Source organism: Danio rerio, chromosome 7 (assembly GCF_049306965.1).
Source record: "Danio rerio strain Tuebingen ecotype United States chromosome 7, GRCz12tu, whole genome shotgun sequence".
Taxonomy (NCBI): domain Eukaryota; kingdom Metazoa; phylum Chordata; class Actinopteri; order Cypriniformes; family Danionidae; genus Danio; species Danio rerio.
Window position 1 is genome coordinate 16,126,535 of NC_133182.1, and position 18,466 is coordinate 16,145,000.

The 18,466-nt window shown below is 36.6% G+C and overlaps 1 protein-coding gene across 2 annotated transcripts in view; it reads right to left on the bottom strand.

Moving 5' to 3' along the window:
- elp4 (elongator acetyltransferase complex subunit 4) overlaps nucleotides 1–18,466 on the bottom strand; it is a 244,503-nt gene that overhangs the window by 223,343 nt on the left and 2,694 nt on the right. For both annotated transcript variants that reach the window (XM_073906548.1, XM_073906549.1), the window contains exon 2: nucleotides 18,428–18,466. This exon is cut by the window's right edge and continues 116 nt beyond it. The gene's annotated coding sequence lies outside the window, so the exon portion shown is untranslated. The remainder of the gene's footprint in view (nucleotides 1–18,427) is intronic.

Here is an 18,466-nt window from a genome sequence, read left to right on the forward strand (position 1 = left end):
AAAGCTTGTGTTTGTGTGGACAGAAATGTACTATCCTCCCTCCCTGTTAAATTTGATCTTATCATGTCCTGAAACACAGCTCCTCTCCTGCTTTCACTTCTCATACTGACGGAGGGAGCGATTCGTTTGTGAATGAATCCCCCCGAACGACTCTTTCACTAGCCGACAATAATACAAGTTTCTGTCAGCGCAGCATCTCGTTGTCATATTTCTTTTGCATTGTTTGCTGATTTTATTCAACAAAACTAGCATAAGCCGAGTGTTTAGTGCAAGTTGGTGCTACTTTGCCGTATGGTGAATGCAGTAAGTGACTGTTATCATCAATAACAATACCTGATTAGCACAAAAGTTCATAACATATAAAAACAGAAAAAAAAATTTTATATTACCTATGAAATGTTCTGCCTTTGTGCTTTGTTTTCTTTGTTTGCTCGTTACTACACCCGTAGACAGCGCTAAAGTCCTGCATCTTCACGTAATAACACTGTCTTGACTAGTGCGGTTGAATGACATTTGTCCTGGGAGCACTGTACCAATGTGGCGGCGCTATTGACGCATGCTCAGGGTCCCTATGCCATATCTAGTGTATATATCTATGGATCCTCCCAACACATTCTTCTTCTACCCTTTTATAGGACCCAGAGTACCCACTAGCGCCCCCATGTGATTCAGTGACTCAATAGAAGAACATAACACACGTCAGCGTCGGCATCATCCACGGTGAGGGCTATGTGGCTGCACGAAGGGTGCGCCAGAGCATACACGTGTGCTTCACACAGAAGTATAAATCAGCCTTAAGAGCATAGGTCTCAAACTCAAATCCTGGAGAGCCGCAGCTCTGCACAGTTTTGCTCCAACCCTAATCAAACACAGCTGATTCAACTAATCAAGTTAAAGACTACTTAAGCAGGTGTGAATCGGAGGTAGTTAGATATAAACTATGCGGAGCGGCGGGCCTCCAGGAAAAGTTTGAAAACTTTGCTTTAGAGTCATCTAAAACATTGGTGAGCCACCCAAGAGCAGTTAAGCCAAATACAGCAAAATCTAACAGAGTGTATAACCTAAAATGTTTACTTAAATTAAGATTTAGTTATTAAGTATGGAGCTAGCGAAGATAATGGAGTTCTTAGGTATGGAACTAGCGGAAAGAAGGCCTATTCCCTCCTTGATTTTAAACTTCTTAAAAATAAAGTTGCCAGGAAAAACCAATAAGATGTTTTTCACATTAATAAGAAATTTTTGTGCAAATTATGGTGACTTTTTCCAATAGAGTCTGGCTGCAGATTTGCACTTGCACCTTCAGGCTTGCACGCTCGGACTTGTACACTTAGGCAACCCCGCTTCCTCTGCAAGTGACATCATTTACAATCGCCACTTGTGGCCTCTTGCATGAAAGTCCTTCTGTAATTTACTTAAGGGTGTCCTTGAGGTGGAAAACCTGAGGTAACGGATTTCATTAGGATCGTTGCAACAAACTTCTTATCTGTCACCCTTACTCAAGTGCCTCTTTTGTAAGCGTTTCACTACTGTAGTGAAGGATTCAGATTTCTGCTTTCCAATCCGTCTCATCATGAACCAACGTTTATCCTTTTCATCATCCTGTTTCTCAGTATTTAACTGTAAATTGATGTTAATTAATTAATGAGTTAACACATTGCTTAATATAAGAATGTTCAGTGCATTTGCCTGTCTCTTTATAACTATTTTCAGGAGCCAGCAAACTAGGTCAGAGGTCACGAGACCTTGAGTGGAACTGAGGGCTGAGGACTGGAAACAACTGTTTCTATTGTTATTTCTACGAGTTAATACTATCTAAAATGTCTAAAAGTGATTTTACTGTTTTTACGGTTAATTATTTTAAAAGTGATTCTACTTTTTATTCAGAAAAGACTTTGTGTAGTAAGAATATTATAACTGCCTGAATGTAGATTCTACTGGTTTTTAACCAGTAGATAAAGACGGCTGAGAGTACACTCAGCCTTGGACAAGAAACAGATTATACTTTAAGTGTGTGTGTTCTATTTGATTGTTGATCCGTTTCACAGGTCTGGAGTCAGCTCTAATCAGTCTAAGGGATGTCTGACGTTTATGCTTAAGATGATGTTCAGAATATACGCACGAACCCCACGTGGAAATTTTCCTAGTCTATCTGTGTTTTAACCAATCAGGTCAGAACACCTATATGTATGACGCAGTTAATGACGTTATGTGAGAGTATAATTGTTATTGATTGGTGATTGTAAGCAGAGCGGCCTAGGAACTCATTGCGAGTGTTAAAGCTGGCTTCTGTTGATGTAACTGCAAACTATCTTCAGTAAACTTGATTTATTTATTTAAATCTCTGACTCCGGCTCTTCTTCATCTACCAGACTGGTCATTCTTTGGGTCGAACTATAAACTATCCCTACAGTAGTTTTTGGCAACATACATCGATGGGCACTATAGTTGCTATAGTTACGTAAACAGATTGTAAAGAACCATGAATGCTTGCCTTAAAACAGCTCTGCAGTAATGTTACACATCACCAGTGCTGCTTTCTTTCCGTTAAGCCAGTCGAGACGTTCCCTTAAATGGGCTGAGATCATGTAGAGACTGCACTGAAACTGCAATTTCATATGGATGCACTCCTGCCCAGGCATGCTAACTTATCAAGATGGATTAGTTAAATTATTAAATTGTTTTATTAAATTATTTATCTGCAGTCCTGTGAGTCTTTTATCTAAACATTTTTTGGGTGAGAATTCTTGAAATTTTGACTCATTTGTTCAAGGGAGCTGATAATTGGGTCCCTTGAATGTTCTACGAGGACATGGTTACTAAGGACTGAAGGGAAATATTTTAATGGCAGCCTTAAATTCCTTAAGTCTATAACTTTTTCTTTTTTTTCTACAAGCAAATCAATTTTTACTATAAGGTACCCTTAACCTTAAACTGAGGGATTTTTTGGTTAAGGACTTTCATGCAAACGAGCCCTGCACTCTCCTGCCACCCACAGCACTTGCATCGGCATCTGCATTCTTGTTTGCAATCGTCATGGGACCTGCTGAATAAAGAATATTTTTCCAAGTCATTCAAGAATTATTAGTTGTAATACTACAACTCCTTGAAATGTTCATGAAACTGAATAAAAAAATTCAGTGTTTTTATTCATAACTGTTGAAGAATACTTTGCTGTCTACTCAGACCTGATAGTTTATATAAATAAATAAGCTTTGCTGGTATAAATGTTAATAGTAGCCTGCTCTGGTAAAATTACATTAAAGCATTATAATCATATGATGAATATACAAACCACTTTTCGGGGGGTGGGGGGTGGCGGGTCAGTCATGTTGTACAACTTAAGTACTTAGAATTATTTGACAACATCGTCACTGTCAACGCAAACGAACTGGAAACTAACTTGTTTATTTGTGTTGATTTCAAGTGACGTGACGGGTGCAGGTATCGATTGTAAATGACACCATTTGCATAGGAAGCGTGGGTGTCTGAGAGTACAAGCCCGAGAGTACAAGCCTGAGAGTGCAAGCCCGAGGGTCGAAGTGCAACTCTGCAGCCAGACCCTTCTCACTTTTTCTCCATTTGTTTAGAGTTAGTTAAATAAAATTCACATTTCATCTAAAAAAAGTTGAATTATGAAACAAAATTTTTAGTCTCTGCTTCTCCTTATTACTCTCAACACAAAAACATACAATAGTAATTTATAATAAATACTACAGTGATTTTCAACCATATTATAGTAAACTATAGTACTTGAATAAATGTTTATAGTTGCTATGGCAACACAACTATAGTAATATAAACAAATCCTCCAATCCTGCACTAAGTTTTCTACAACTGTGTATATTATACTACAATACACCACAGTTAACGGTCACACTTTACAATAAGGTTCATTAGTTAATTAATGCATTTACTAACATGAACAAACAATGAACAATACATCTACTACTGTATTTGTTCATGCTAGTGTAACCCCGCTGGTCCTATACCACCCAACCCGCTCCGAGCTGGTATTGAACCAGCAACCTTCCACATGGGAGTCGGGTGCTCTACCAAGGAGGCTAAAGACCATGGCCTCTAGTGTCTCTAGAGCACCTTTAGAGGTCAGAGGAGTGAGGTTTACCTGCACAGCACACACTAGCTGACCTCTGTTACACTCACCCCCCTAAGCCTCACTCCCATCCGGGTCACGGCTCCAATGTAACCCCGCCGGCTCTACACCACCCAACCCGCTCCGAGCTGGTTTCGAACCGGCGACCTTCCGCATGGGAGTCGGGTGCTCTACCAAGGAGGCTAAAGACCATAGCACACACCAGCTGGCCACCATTACACTAGTTAACGTTAGTTAACGAAAATACAGTAGTTCATTGTTAGTTTATGTTAACTCATGGTGCATTAACTAATGTTAACAAGCATGGACTTGGATGTTAATAATGCATTAGTAAATGTTCAGTTATGATTAATAAATGCTTTACATGTGTTGTTTATGATTAGTTCATGTTAGTAAATGCATTAACTAATAAACCTTATGGTAAAAGTGTTACCCACTTAACTGTAGTAAAATCTAAAGTATACTACAGTATTTATTACAGTTTATCAGATCACTATTTTTAATACAGTTAGCTTTAGCATTCATTATCAAAGTGATGTAATACTATCATATAAAATAGTTTAACACACTTTACCACAGGCTCAAAACACTATAATATGTACTATTAATTACTATAGCATTTTCTTCATGCGAGCAGCTTAGAAATCTATACCTCTACGAAATTCTGAGACTGGCAGATTAGCATGGTAAATACTGTACGATTAGCAAAATGTGGTGCATGAATCATATGGATGATGTTTATAATACAGTATTTGCATATGTGTGTTTTAAAATATTTATTTGTTCTCTTTACCACCAAGAACTACAGTGACTGGCAGATAAGCATGCCGAACACGATTAGCATTAATATCTCTGACTGATTCCCCTTCTCCATGAGCTGCGCGGGCATTAGCCACACTAACTGGAACTGTCCCTGCACAATCAACAGCCAGCGTGAATGAAAGATCAGTCATTAGCATTAGCAGGCCGGTGGTGAACCGTGATTATGGCACTTCTCTCAGCCCATTGAGTGGCCTACTCTAGTGTAGTCGACTGTGTGAGATCAGGGCAAGACTCCTCACTGGTGCATATGCCTGCGTTTAACGCTCCAACCTGTTTGCGCATGGTGAATGTGGTGGCGTGTGGATATCGAATGCGCGTGTTTGTGAGTTTGATGATTGTGCATTGGGGTTAATATTGGTAATCAGTGTAGTGCAAACGCTCGGGGTATAACTAGGCCTGGCGTGTTTGGTTCAGTCTGCTGGAGTGTTACAGGCTGGTCTGTGGATGTATTTGCTGATGTTTGGGAGAGGCTGGGATTGACGAATATGCGAAGGTTTTGCAAAAGCATCTGGCAGGTAAACATTTTTGGGTACTTTGTGCTAGTTTAGTTTTGTCTAAATATATATGAATATATATTATTATATAAACAAGTATTGGTATTTGTTTATGCATACATTAATGTATGTCATTCCACCTGTTTGAAAAAATGTTGTTATTATTAAATCACTCATGCCGTTCTAAGGCTGTGTGGTTTTCTTTCTTCTGTGAAATTTAAAAGAACATATTTAGAAACTAACTGAGTTGGGGAAAATTGAAGATAAAATGTAAAAATATAAGTCGGGGGACCCTAAAATTGACAAACACAACTGCTTCCTGTTTAGAGTCAGCAGTGTGGGAGATGTAAGTGGTGATTTGTCAGATTATTAGGGCTAGACATATACAAAAAGAAACTGTATGACCAGTATGTAAAAATATAAATAATTAAATAAAATATAATTTTTCATTTAATTAATTCAAATTATTTATTTATTGAATTAATTAATAAATGTATTTTAACAAAAAAATAAAAAATAAATAAATATATAATAATAGTATATCTATAATACTAGTTGGTTTTATTATTATTGTTATTATTATTATTATTATTATTATTATTATTATTATTATTATTATTATTATTATGGATAATAATAATAATATTATAATAATTTGTAAAATTAAAAAATATAAAATTATTATTAATTTGTACATTTTTTAGACATTTTTCTAATTATTTTCTTTAATGTTTGACAGAAAACGATACAAAATTTACCTAAAACATAATAAAAGCATACTGTACGTACTTATGTACATACTGAATGTATGGATTGGAAACTGATATCGCAAAATGTAAATATATTAAACTGCAATGCTTAGTATTGAGAATAACCTTTAACCTTTGTGTCATCAGTAAGATGTGATAAATGAACATCTTTTTAAAAAAGTACAAATAAAAAACTTTTTCTGTAAGCCTTAGTTTGTGTAAGCTTTAGAGACACTCCAACGTATTTTCTAAAAAACATTTTTTATTGTTTAATTTTTTTGAGATCTTAATAAAAGCAAAAACTGGTTTGGGACTACATGAAGTTGAGTAAATGGTGACAGAAATTTAATTGTGGGTAAATCTCTTTAAATTTTGTATGTATGTTAGAAAAAAATACATAATAAAAGCATAACGCATACTGTATGTCTGGAGAAGAAACTGAGACGGCAAAATGTAAATATATCAAACTGGAATGCTTAGTGCTGAGTTCATAACCTTTGACAGGAATAAGATTTTAGGTTGAAATACCTCTTTAAATTTAGTATCTATTCTAGAAAACTTAACAGCATAACACATACTGCAGGGGTGCTTAACTCTGTTCCTGGAGATCTACAGAAGACAGATCTCCAGAAACAGGGTTGAGCAGCCCTGACATACTGTATTTGTATTGAGATTGTAAAATGTAAATATATTCAACTGCAATGCTTAGTGTCGAGTTCATAACCTTTGTGTCTTCAGCAAAAAGAGAGAAAAATATATATAATTTTTTCCTTTTCTGCAAGCATTATTGGTTTCAGTATGCTTTAGAGACATTCCTTTCCATCAGCTTAGTCCCTTTATTCATCACGGGTCTCCAGTATATGTTTTACAGAGCAGATGCCCTTCCAGCTGCAGCCCACAACTGGGAATCCTCTATACACACTCATTCACACACATACACTACGGCCAATTTAGGTTATTCAGATCACTTATACCGCATGTCTTTGGTCTGTGGAGGACACCCACACAAACACATCGAGAACATGCAAACTCCACACAGAAATGCCAACTGACCCAGCAAGGACTCGATCCAGCGACCTTCTTGCTATGAGGCAACAGTGCTAACTACTTAGCCACGTGTTGCCCCACATAAACCAATATCCTTTTAAAAAACTATTCTTAACAGGATGTGAGATTTGAGGTTTGGGACAACATGAAGCAGAATAAAAATTGCAGGAATTGACATTTTGGGTGAACTAACCCAAGGTGGAGTATGTAAGTTTGACACCCAGTGGTTGACCTAGGTATTGCACACCTGGATCAAAACAAATGCAAGTGCTGGTTGCCAGATTAAGGACAGCAGCAAGTATTTTAAACAGTGTTCCAAATAAGAGCAACAGCACCCGATAGAAGGAATTTTTCCATAATAAAAGGAGTTTTTGTCCTAACCAACTCCTCGAATTATATTATTATATTATATTACATTATTATTAAATATATTAGAAATGGCTTCTATTTCTCAAAGGTGAACAACTGAAAACTATGACAGTGATCAACTCAGGTTAACCTCATGTGCTTTATTCAGTGTTGAATGCTAATAATGTGAGTTTGAAAGCCATTTTACATGACATTTATTGCCATATACTGAAAGCAGCAGCAGATAGTTCACCTCAAATCTTGAAAATAAAATAAATAAATGGAACTAAACATATCAGTGAATCAGCAACTACATTTAATAATGTTAAAGAGGGTTAATATGTATTATTTAGATTATAAACCTTGCCATTTTTGGCTGTGTTTAAATTTCTGTCGTGTTTTGTCTGGTGCAAACAGCAAAATTGCTCATCACTGCGTACCTCGTCATGAAGCGTGTTGTTAAGACACAGAGTTACAATGTAACCCGCTCACCTAATGTTTACATTTGTAATGTTTATATCAGTGTTTCTCAACTGGTGGGTCGCGACCCAAAAGTGGGTCACGGAAACATTTTCAGTGGGTCGCAGAGTGTGTGGTGAAAAAAAACAAGTTACATTTTTTACTTATTTTGCTTATACCGGACTTTTATTTTGAAAATGCGTGAGTGAAAACCCTACCATTTACACATTTGAAATTTCATTTAATTATTGCAACAAATATGTCGAAGTGCAAGTACGACCTGTACAATTCGAATTTACGTTTCGAAGTACGAATATGTAAATTATGGATATAAATATTGATGACAAAAAAAGACTTAAAGCCTCAGTGTCATATGTAGTGAGGTGCTCTCATAAGAGAACATGAAACCCTCTAAATTAAAACAACATTTAGAACCAGAAAACATGTTTTATTAACAGTTTATTATTAACAGTATTTGTCATTTTTACTTTGTAATATTTCTATAATTTGATCCATTTTGTTAAACATAAATTTGTTTATGTTAACAAATAAATACAAATTAAGTAAAATTTATAAAACTGTAGTATAGTTCCTTAAAAATTGGGCCGCGGATTGATGACCATGTAAAAAATGTGGGTCCCATGGTCAAACCAGTTGAGAATCTCAGATTTATATCACTTGCTAAATAATAACCTCATGTGGAACTCTGAATCTGCTCTCATTTCGGAGTCTGCTACTGTCCACCAGAGGTCGCATTTCGGTCACTTGCTTTGCGAACCTTTCTGACTGAATAAAATGTGCTGTTCTCTAACAAGGAAACCCGGAGTGCTGTGGTATAATTGGATAAACTGGCAGTGGGCAGGTTAAAATTACCAAAACAAAAACAGCGTTCCAGCACGCAACACACATTTTCAAAGCAGAATATCTGACTTCAGCATTGTTTTTCAGATGAACAAGTACTGTATGTTCACTTGGCATGTTTCTTAAATATCTGCAAACATAGTGATATTTTTATGTTTTAGAAGATTCAACAACTTTCATACAGCACCTTTAAAAGCCTTTTAAACAGTCTTTGCAATTATGCAATACTATTCCATTTACACACAATGGTCTTTAAAAAAAAAAGGCCCACAAATTTGATCACCGTTCATGGACAAACTCCACAGGGCTTTACATGACAGATTTTCCAAAACCATGCACTGCTATATTCATATCTCATTCTGATTTGGATGCTGCGCTTTCACTTCTCGCATGGGGGGAAAATGAGGTTGAACTCCAATCCAGCGCATTGTTCATCATTCACACACAACAACTGCGTCCTCATTATGGTCCGCAACACCGGAGAGCTGTGCTGCATGAAAAAAGCCAAGCCGATGTTCACACTTTGGTTGACTTCCGCTGGATTTAGCTGCCAGCATCCATGACAGGAAATCATCTATGTTAACTTGTTATCGAGTCACTTTGCCGTGTGATTTTCCTAATGTGACACAAATTATATTGCAGGAGATATAATTGGCAGTTAGTGCTGCCAAGGCCCCGGTGCAGAAGGCGATCTTCAAATCGAGTTGCTTACAGTTTGCGGAGCATTCGCACAAGCCGAGTGTGAAATCCATAAACACTCCGCCTTGGAGACTGCACGACACACACACTGGGTACGATATGGGCTGTGGCTGTGTTCAGTCTTTTCGACTGTGTTAAATGCTCTTCTTGGCCAGTGCACGGCCTAAGGGTCCAGTAATCAAATCTGAGACTGTGCAATATTCGTCTTGTTTGTGTCGAGCAAATTTGCATAATATGATCCTCCGCTGACACGCTTGTTGATTTTGGTGCGTGCTTGTAAATGAGAAGTTTGAGGGATGCACACATGCATTCAAGCACCTTATGATATCTGACAGTAGTTACTGAATATAATAATGAAGTGTGTTCACCAGAGCAAAAACAGGATGTCAAAATGATTTATAAAACACTAAACCATATTTTTTTTTCACGTTATGCGGGACAATGACTACGTTTACATGGACATCAGTATTCAAATAATTTGCCGTAATGTGATTAAGACAATGATATGATTAAGTTGTTTACATGAGTTACTTTTTGAACGTTCCTTCCATGATCCCGTTTTACCTGATATAGCAAATAATTCGATTAACGTCATTGCTATTATCGTTTTCTCCGGAGTTTCATGTAATTTCAGGCATTTCATTTTTAATTTTTGACTTTAACTGCAGTGTAAGAATTGAAATATTACAAATATTTTTGATGTCTTTGACAACTCAAAACATGGCTGAAAACCATGGACTCCACAACCCACCAGGGGGGAATGCGGGAAAAACCAGTTCCTGCTGCATTTGCATCTGAGTATGCTGAAACTCAGCTTCATCCCCCAACTCATGCATATGGTCATTTCAATGTTTGAATGTTATATCATTTGAAATGTCTCAGTGCGATTGGTACAATGGTCTCATTCTCTCAGAAATAGACATAATCAAAACAATAAATATATAACTTCAGGCATCTTTTGAACCACTGTGAAGGGTGTGACTTTCCACTAAGTGTGAATGCCTTTTGTTATTCACACCCCCCCCTTCCTTGAGGGAATTCTTGGATTATTTAAGGTAAGGTTTGAGAAAAACTCAGCGCGATTCTGCCTACCCAGATCAGCCCATAACATGGAGCCTAGGCTCCACGTTATATAAAATTTACACGTTATGTAAAAAGTCAGGAATGCATCTTTTAATCTTGGATTTATCTTTGATAATTTGATGTTTTGTATTGATCGTTTATGAATTGACTGATTGAATTTGGCATAATACATTTACCTGACTAATAAATTATGTTTTGAATTATTCAAACCTCGTGTTATTATCACTGATAAATGTTGTTGTCCATAGCACTACAAGCCACTGTACAGGTTAGTAACGGACTAAAACATGTTAGACGGAGCCGCGTGGCTCTCTATACAATGTTGGTAGAGATCCGACTAACAAATTGGCATTTATTCATGTATACTTGGACTGTAAAAGGCCAACTATTTAGAACAACAAAATATTGTTGAAACTACTTTAAATGTGGATATTTAGGCCTTCATCTACAATAGTATAATCTTGCGCGATTATTATTAAAATACTTTGTCTTGAATTAGTAGATAACAGATCTATGGGGACCACATAAAAAATCTCCTAAATTGAGTAAGTAGAGTTCTGCCTTTTTAGGAGAGTGGTTAATCGCCTCTGTTTAATGACCAAGACTGACAAGCTTGTATTAAGAGATTGTATACCCGGCCGGTGCAAGACTCGAGATGCTATCGGAATCTGAGTAAATGAGAATAAGGTATAATAACAAATCAAAAGAATATTCAATCATAATCTAAAATAATGTGAAAGGAAACAAAATAATCTTCTCAATGTTTTATAATTGGAGTCAGATAAAACGAGGATAAATATATTAATATTCTAAACCATCTCATACTAAAATTGGAGTCAGATATGAGTTAAGTTTAATATAAATCAACATTGTGCACTGGAAAGACCGAACATGCAGTGAACCTTCATCCACCATTGGATACCGTCATTGGACCAACTGGCTGGACTCTACAGCAGTTACTCTTTTACTCAGAAACATTTCATTCATGCCCCCGTGTAGTGATGAGAAGCTCTGATTATTTTACTGACTCTGATCTTTCAGTCTCGTTCATCGAGATGAATGAATCTTTGAGTCTTTACTCAATTTGCCAAAATAACATTAAAATGTTATGAGATGCTTCCACACACATCTACAACTAGCCCAAACATTGATCACACTTGTCAGGGTTCTGCCACTCTGGTCTTGTAAATTCTTGTTTTGGTGGCAGAGCTCTGACACTAGCTCAGTCTCGTTCTCTATGTCATTGTGTGTCTCTGTGTGTGTGGGCGCCGTTGTGGGTGTACGCAGAGTGTGCGCGCTCCCGCTTGTTGCGGCCGCGCGGTCTTTGTGTGCCTCAGACGCGCGCGCTCTTGTACTTGTGTTTGTGTTTTCGTCTGTCTGCAGCGTAATGTTTCATTCCCAGCGTCTCAATCCAGTTGGTTTCGGTTTTGGTCGGCGCTGGGATGAAACATGCACGCTGCGTGTGTGAGCGCACGGTGAGTGTTGTCATTCATCGTGTGCTCGTGTCTTGCGTCTGTCAAAGCATGTGGCTATGTGTTTACATTGTGGTCACGTGCTTTTGCCGTGTGCTTCAGTGTTGTGTTTGTGTTGTCATGAACATGCGGTTAATGAGTTCTCTCATTGGCTACATGTTCTTGTCCTGTTTTATGTGAGCACATGGCTTGTGTTGTCTCTCTGTGTCCTGCGCTCTCCCGTCTATAGTCTTGTCCCACCCTCCTTGTTAACCCATTATTAGTTAATTGTGTTCACCTGTTTGTGTGTTAATTTTCTACAGTTTATAAACCCCTCACATTTGCTGTCCTGTGCCAGTTCGTCATCACATGTCGTTGTATGAAGTCTTGTCCTGTTGTGTTTCCAGTCCTCATCATTGTCAGCCTGCCCAGTCCTGTTTGTATGTGTATGTATTTGTTTTGTTAATGTTTTCCCTCTCGGGGTAGTTTATTTTGCATTTTGTTTTATGTTTATAATTTAATAAATTCCCCATTTTCCTGCACTTGAGTCCTCGCTCCTTTTTCCCTTTTCCCCACCACGAACATGACAACACTACTACATATAAGTCATAACTAGAACACTACTGTACAATGCAATGCTACTAGGAAACAGAAAATAATCCCTGGTGTTTTATCTATGATTAGCTCTGCTCACCTCTTCTGGCATGTCTTCAAATTTAATTCATTTGTTCACCTGACACCGACAGTGCCATACAAGCTTAACTAATAAAAAAATAAAACTGGCTTTTAATGTATAACCTTGAAGTTTATTTGTAAACTAATTTCGAGTATAATTCCTCAATCAGACAATTCCTAAGCCACTATAAATACCCTATGTTCCATATAACAGTCATCTTCCCTTTGAGGAATCCCCCCTTCCACCCCTACTCCTACTCTAATCCTACAGTAAATGGGTGGCATGGTGGCCCAGTGGTTAGCACTGTTGCCTCACAGCAAGAACGTCACTGGTTCTAGTTCTTACCAAGCCAGCTGACGTTTCTGTGCGAAATTTACACATTCTCTCCGTGCTCATGTGGTTTTCCCCGGGTTCCCCGGCTTCCTCCCACCGCCCAAAAACATACAACTTAAATTAATTGACTAATCCAAATGGGCACCATAGACATGCTCCAAGGAAGTAGTTATCTCTTAAGAGCAATCACTGTCTGTGCATTATCTACTACAGCAGGGGAGTACTCGAGATCTAAAATATAGCCAATGTTTTTATTAAATTATAAAAAACTGTTTACATCACACAGTTTTTTTTTTTTTTTTAATAAATCGCATATTATTACATGTTTTTAAATGAAAGTGCCTATAATTATATTAGGGAGCCTTTGTTACAGTGCAGATATGGTCAGTTAAATGAGAAGTTTTGGGTGCGGGGTAAATTTGACATACAAGCGTTTGGTTGGAAGCTTGATTCCATGACTCCGCCTCTGGCTCCAACAGGTAGTCCCTTATGGTCATGCCCAGGCTTCAGTTTCAGCTGTTTTTTGCAGCTGTTTTTTGCCCATTATGAGGCGATTTGCATTCAACGTGTTCAATGGGAAAAGGCGCTGTCTGCAGATTTTTAGCCCATCATTGAATCTGTGTATTTACTTGTGTAAATGTGTGTACATTTTTATTTGTTCAGTTTTTTAATTAATTTCAGTAATATTATTTACTAATATGAAAATATTCATGTGATTTATTAACAAAATAGTTTGTAAAGTAATATTTTCTGTCTTTTAATAGATATACAAGACACCTGCTTTGTTTACCAAATAAAGTGGATCTTATTGGATTTGCTTTGTAAACATTAAATAAAAGTTAATAAGGTATTCCTTTTTTTTTCATATATTAAGGTTTTAGTTATGATACTCCCAAAATAATTCCACAGAAATCCGCAGATTTTTAACACAATTCTGCGCAGAAATAGCAAAAAATGTCTGCAGAATCCGTCTGGCCCTATTCATTGCTCAAACTCGATAGAGCAGTTGTTCCCAACCTTTGTTTGCCTGAGACCCCCTTTTCCCCTGGAAAATATTGTAAGGCCCCCTCAACATTTAATGATATTATCACTTCTATAAGTTTGCAGTAAGGATGAAAATATATATATATATTTTTTTTTAAACAAATGGTATGTTTATTACTATATATATATATATATATATATATATATATATATATATATATATATATATATATATATATATATATATATATATATATATATATATATATATATATATATATATAGTATGTATGTATGTAGTATGTATGTATATATATATATGTGTGTGTGTGTGTGTGTGTGAGTGTGTGTGTGTGTGTGTGTGTGTGTGTGTGTGTGTGTTTACGCACAAATAATAGCCTAATGTGAAATATAAAAGCGAAGCATCAGTAAGCCATTTGTGACTGAAAAAAGTAAGCCTTCAGCCTTTAAATGAGTTTCTGTTTTTTGCCTGTAGTGGTGATGTCCCTCATCTCATTTTGGGCGTGTGTCAATTATTTTTGCCTTCCTCTCAAAAAAATGCTCTGGGCTTGTCGTTGTATAGGTGATGAGTCGTCTGCAAATATCTTATTAATTTGACCTCATGCAGTTGTTAGCAAAAACATTGCCGCAGATAATGCACAATGGCTGCATATGGGACTCTTCGGTTCTAAAAAACAGAATAAAACCATAGTTCAGGTAACTATCTTGGTATTTCCTGCATTTCGTGTTTCCAGTATTGCCATCGCTGCAACCCGAAATGTTTGGAGCTTACTTACCAATTTTTTGGTCTGCCAGGGGATAAAATTAACTAAGGCAGCATGATCATTCTCCTAATTGTCCACTGCTAAAATATTTTAAAAATATGACTCGACACCTTTAAAGAGCTCGCTGAGGCCCCCTTGTGGGCCGGGACCCCCCTGTTGGGATCTGCTGTGATAGAGGACTTGAAAAATCAACAAGTCTTCTACTCCACCTGCACAAATGTGCGCATGCATGAATGATCAAATCACTCCCTGAGAGGACTCATCATTCTCGAGTCACATAAAAGATTTGTTCAAAAGGAACGAATTGTTCAAGACTGACCAATCACCATCCCCGCGTGACAAACTGAGGTGTTGGATGCACGGACTGCTGGAAGAGTGTTGTTTTAATATAATTCAATGCCGCCTGCCGAATGGAAAGAAAAAAAAACCTCCGCATTTCGAATTGCAAGTGTCAGTGGTCCTTCACTGACTCTTTAGGTGCAGTGTCAAACAGCCGTGTGTGTATCCGTGCGACATCCTGTCGCAAAATGTGGTGAAAAGTCCTACAGGATGGAAATACTTTGATTGTGGTGTTTACAAGTCTGTTCTGCACTTCAATAATGTGACTAAAATCGGCATACTCCACATGTCTTAATTCCATTACTGTTTCGTTTGATCAAAAATCTCTGTTTTCATGGTAGACTCTCAATCAGAGTATTGTCCTAATCATATTAAAATTGAATTATTGGTGATGTACTCAATGAAAGTGATAAATGTTTAAATTTAAATGTTGTTTAGCATTTTTGAGCTTGAACTGAAGTTGAACTTGTTTGTTTTCATTCATTCTATTTATTTCTTAAACAGCTTGTGTTTAATTATAGAGCAGTAGAAAAAGACTACAATATCCACGATGCTGTGCACACAGTTCCACCAATCAGAGAGTTGCAGCAAGCAAAGTCAGGCAAAAAAAATCATTTAATATAGAGCCTCATTCATTACAGCATCAGTTGGTCTTGAGAATGACAGATACAAGTTCTGTAGTGTAGGGCTGGGGCCGGACAAATAACCAACCAGTGATAATGATTGGTGTGTCTGTGAACGTGGTGTAACTGAGAATGTGATAATTGACTTAAATTGAGTACTTTCCATTTTTCGCCTATCAGAGGCAGAGTAGTGTGGGTGTTCACTCACAAGCACACACACAGTCAGTGGTACACATCAATGACCAGGAGTCAGAACGATGGCAAATCCAACAAGTTCAAAGGAAGCTTTTGCAAACTGGAAATGGAAGCACTACTTTTTTCTCGTCTAGGTGAAAGGCAAGAAGGTTTATGTATCGTGCAACTTATGCCCAGAAAAAAAAAGTCTCTCTGAGTTGGTGACAAATAATTCTAATCTAATGAAGCCACTCACGTCGCCACATGCCACCACAAAAGTAGTGGCTACACAGGTGATAACATGAGCTCTGCTACTAAAGGAGAAGATGAAGCCACAATGTCAAAGCAAATAAAACTGAATTTTTATCCATCACAAACACTTATTAGACAAACAGAATTAAACTAAATAATAGATATAATAGGTGAAGACATGCTGCTGTTGTCTCTCACATTGCCCCACAACAATAAAATAGTGTGGATTAGCGTACAATGTTTTGTTTATTTTATAGTCATGACAAATTATATTTCTTTTAAAGTAACGCAACACTTACTTTCCCTGGGAATAGTTACTTATATATGTAACTCAGTTACTGTTTGTGAGAAGTAACTAGTAACCACAACTAACTACTCTTTTAAAAGTAGAGTGCCCACCACAACTCATTGTCCACATGATTGTATCACTTCCAGTGCTTCATAATATAGTTCTATGCCTTATTAAAGTTTTTCCACCTTTGTCTTTTTGTTTGGTTATACTTCTTTGCTTCAAAACAAAGTTTTTAAGGTTGTGATGCTCCTCACAGTTGGTTGGTTTGTTTTTGGCTTATAATGTTTAAAAAGGTTTTTTTTATTATTATTATTATTAATTAATTAAATAAAAAAATAAATAAAAAATCACACTGGGAAATATGAAAAAGGAAAGAGTACTTTTTTAATCTCTGCAGCTGAAAGTTAGTCAATCTATCTTATTACCGACATGAAAAGACACTTCATACTGAGAAACTGTGTACTGCAATTCAAGGATCACAGGAGTTTGTTTTGCTTTATAAGAGTTTCTGTCTGGCAAAACCCCAAAATTTTGTCTTATGTCTTCCATATATTTTACCCTTAAATCTCATAACCCACCAAAAAGCTTACGCAAATGCAATTAATAAAAAAGTATTAAAATTAATGATGCAGTGTTGTATACACCACACTGTAAACCCAAAAGCTCATAATAATTAAATTGATTTCGTTGTATAAACTCAGTTTTCTAAAACAGTTCTAACTCCAATAGTTTCAGTTTGTGTGACTTTTCATAGTTATTGGGCGAATTGAACATTATATTTGATTAACTGAAACGACTTGCTCATTTTGTAAGTGCCACTTAGGAGTATAATTTACCTTAACTAACTTTTTTGTTATTTCAGCATGCTGTCTGCTTAAACAGTAACATCAGTAACCTTTCAAATAAAAATGTTACATAAACAAACGTTCTAACCAGAACAGCTGCTTTAATGTGAGCACAAAATCTATTATAAATCTATTATATTTAAAGTATTATCTGTAAAAATGTCCATGATTTTAACAGTAAAAGTCTGTGCAATCTACAATGAAAACCTGTCAAATAATTAACGGCTCAAAATGGACAAAATACAGAAAATAACTGTAACATGTCTAACATTTGTTTTCGATAAAGTAATCAGTGTCTGAAATCTCACCATACACCCTCATTATAGTCCCTTAATTAGTGGATTAGTTTAGTTCACTAAAAAGAGTGAATTACCAAATGAGTGAATTCTGACACTGATGAACGCCTGCTGTTAACAAGCACAATCACTGAAGGAAAGAACAAGAAATAAAACTATACAGCAACAGCAACTGCATTAAAACAGATGATTAAACAACTCCATTAATAAAAGCATTACCAGATTCACTAATTAAAGTTTGACTTAATTTCTGTCATATCAGCAAAAATGATTTGATAATTAACAGAGGTTTATATTTTTTATTGAAAACGTTTCATTTGACTCCACCATCATGGAGAAAAGAGGCTGCTTTCTCTTCTTTCTTTCTTCATTCCCTAAATTATATTGTATTATACATTCATTTTGTTTTTGTCATTGTAATTTATTTATTTATTCTTTCAAAAATGACTATTACAATCATTAAAATACAACATTTACTGCAATTTAGCAATCAACAGCATAGCTTAGCTCATAATGAACTGTTCTATAGAAAAGTAAATGGAAACATTATTTGTGACAAGCCAAACCAAATTAAACACTTCTGTAAAGGAATCTAAATGCCAAATGTAAAACACACCAAACAAGACTCTCTCCCCTTCACACACTAAGCTGTATGTGTGTGTGTGTGTGTGTGTCTCATGATCGGACCGAGAGGCCAAACTCACCCTAGGCTCTCGCTCTAAGGTTCCACGTTGACAGGAGAG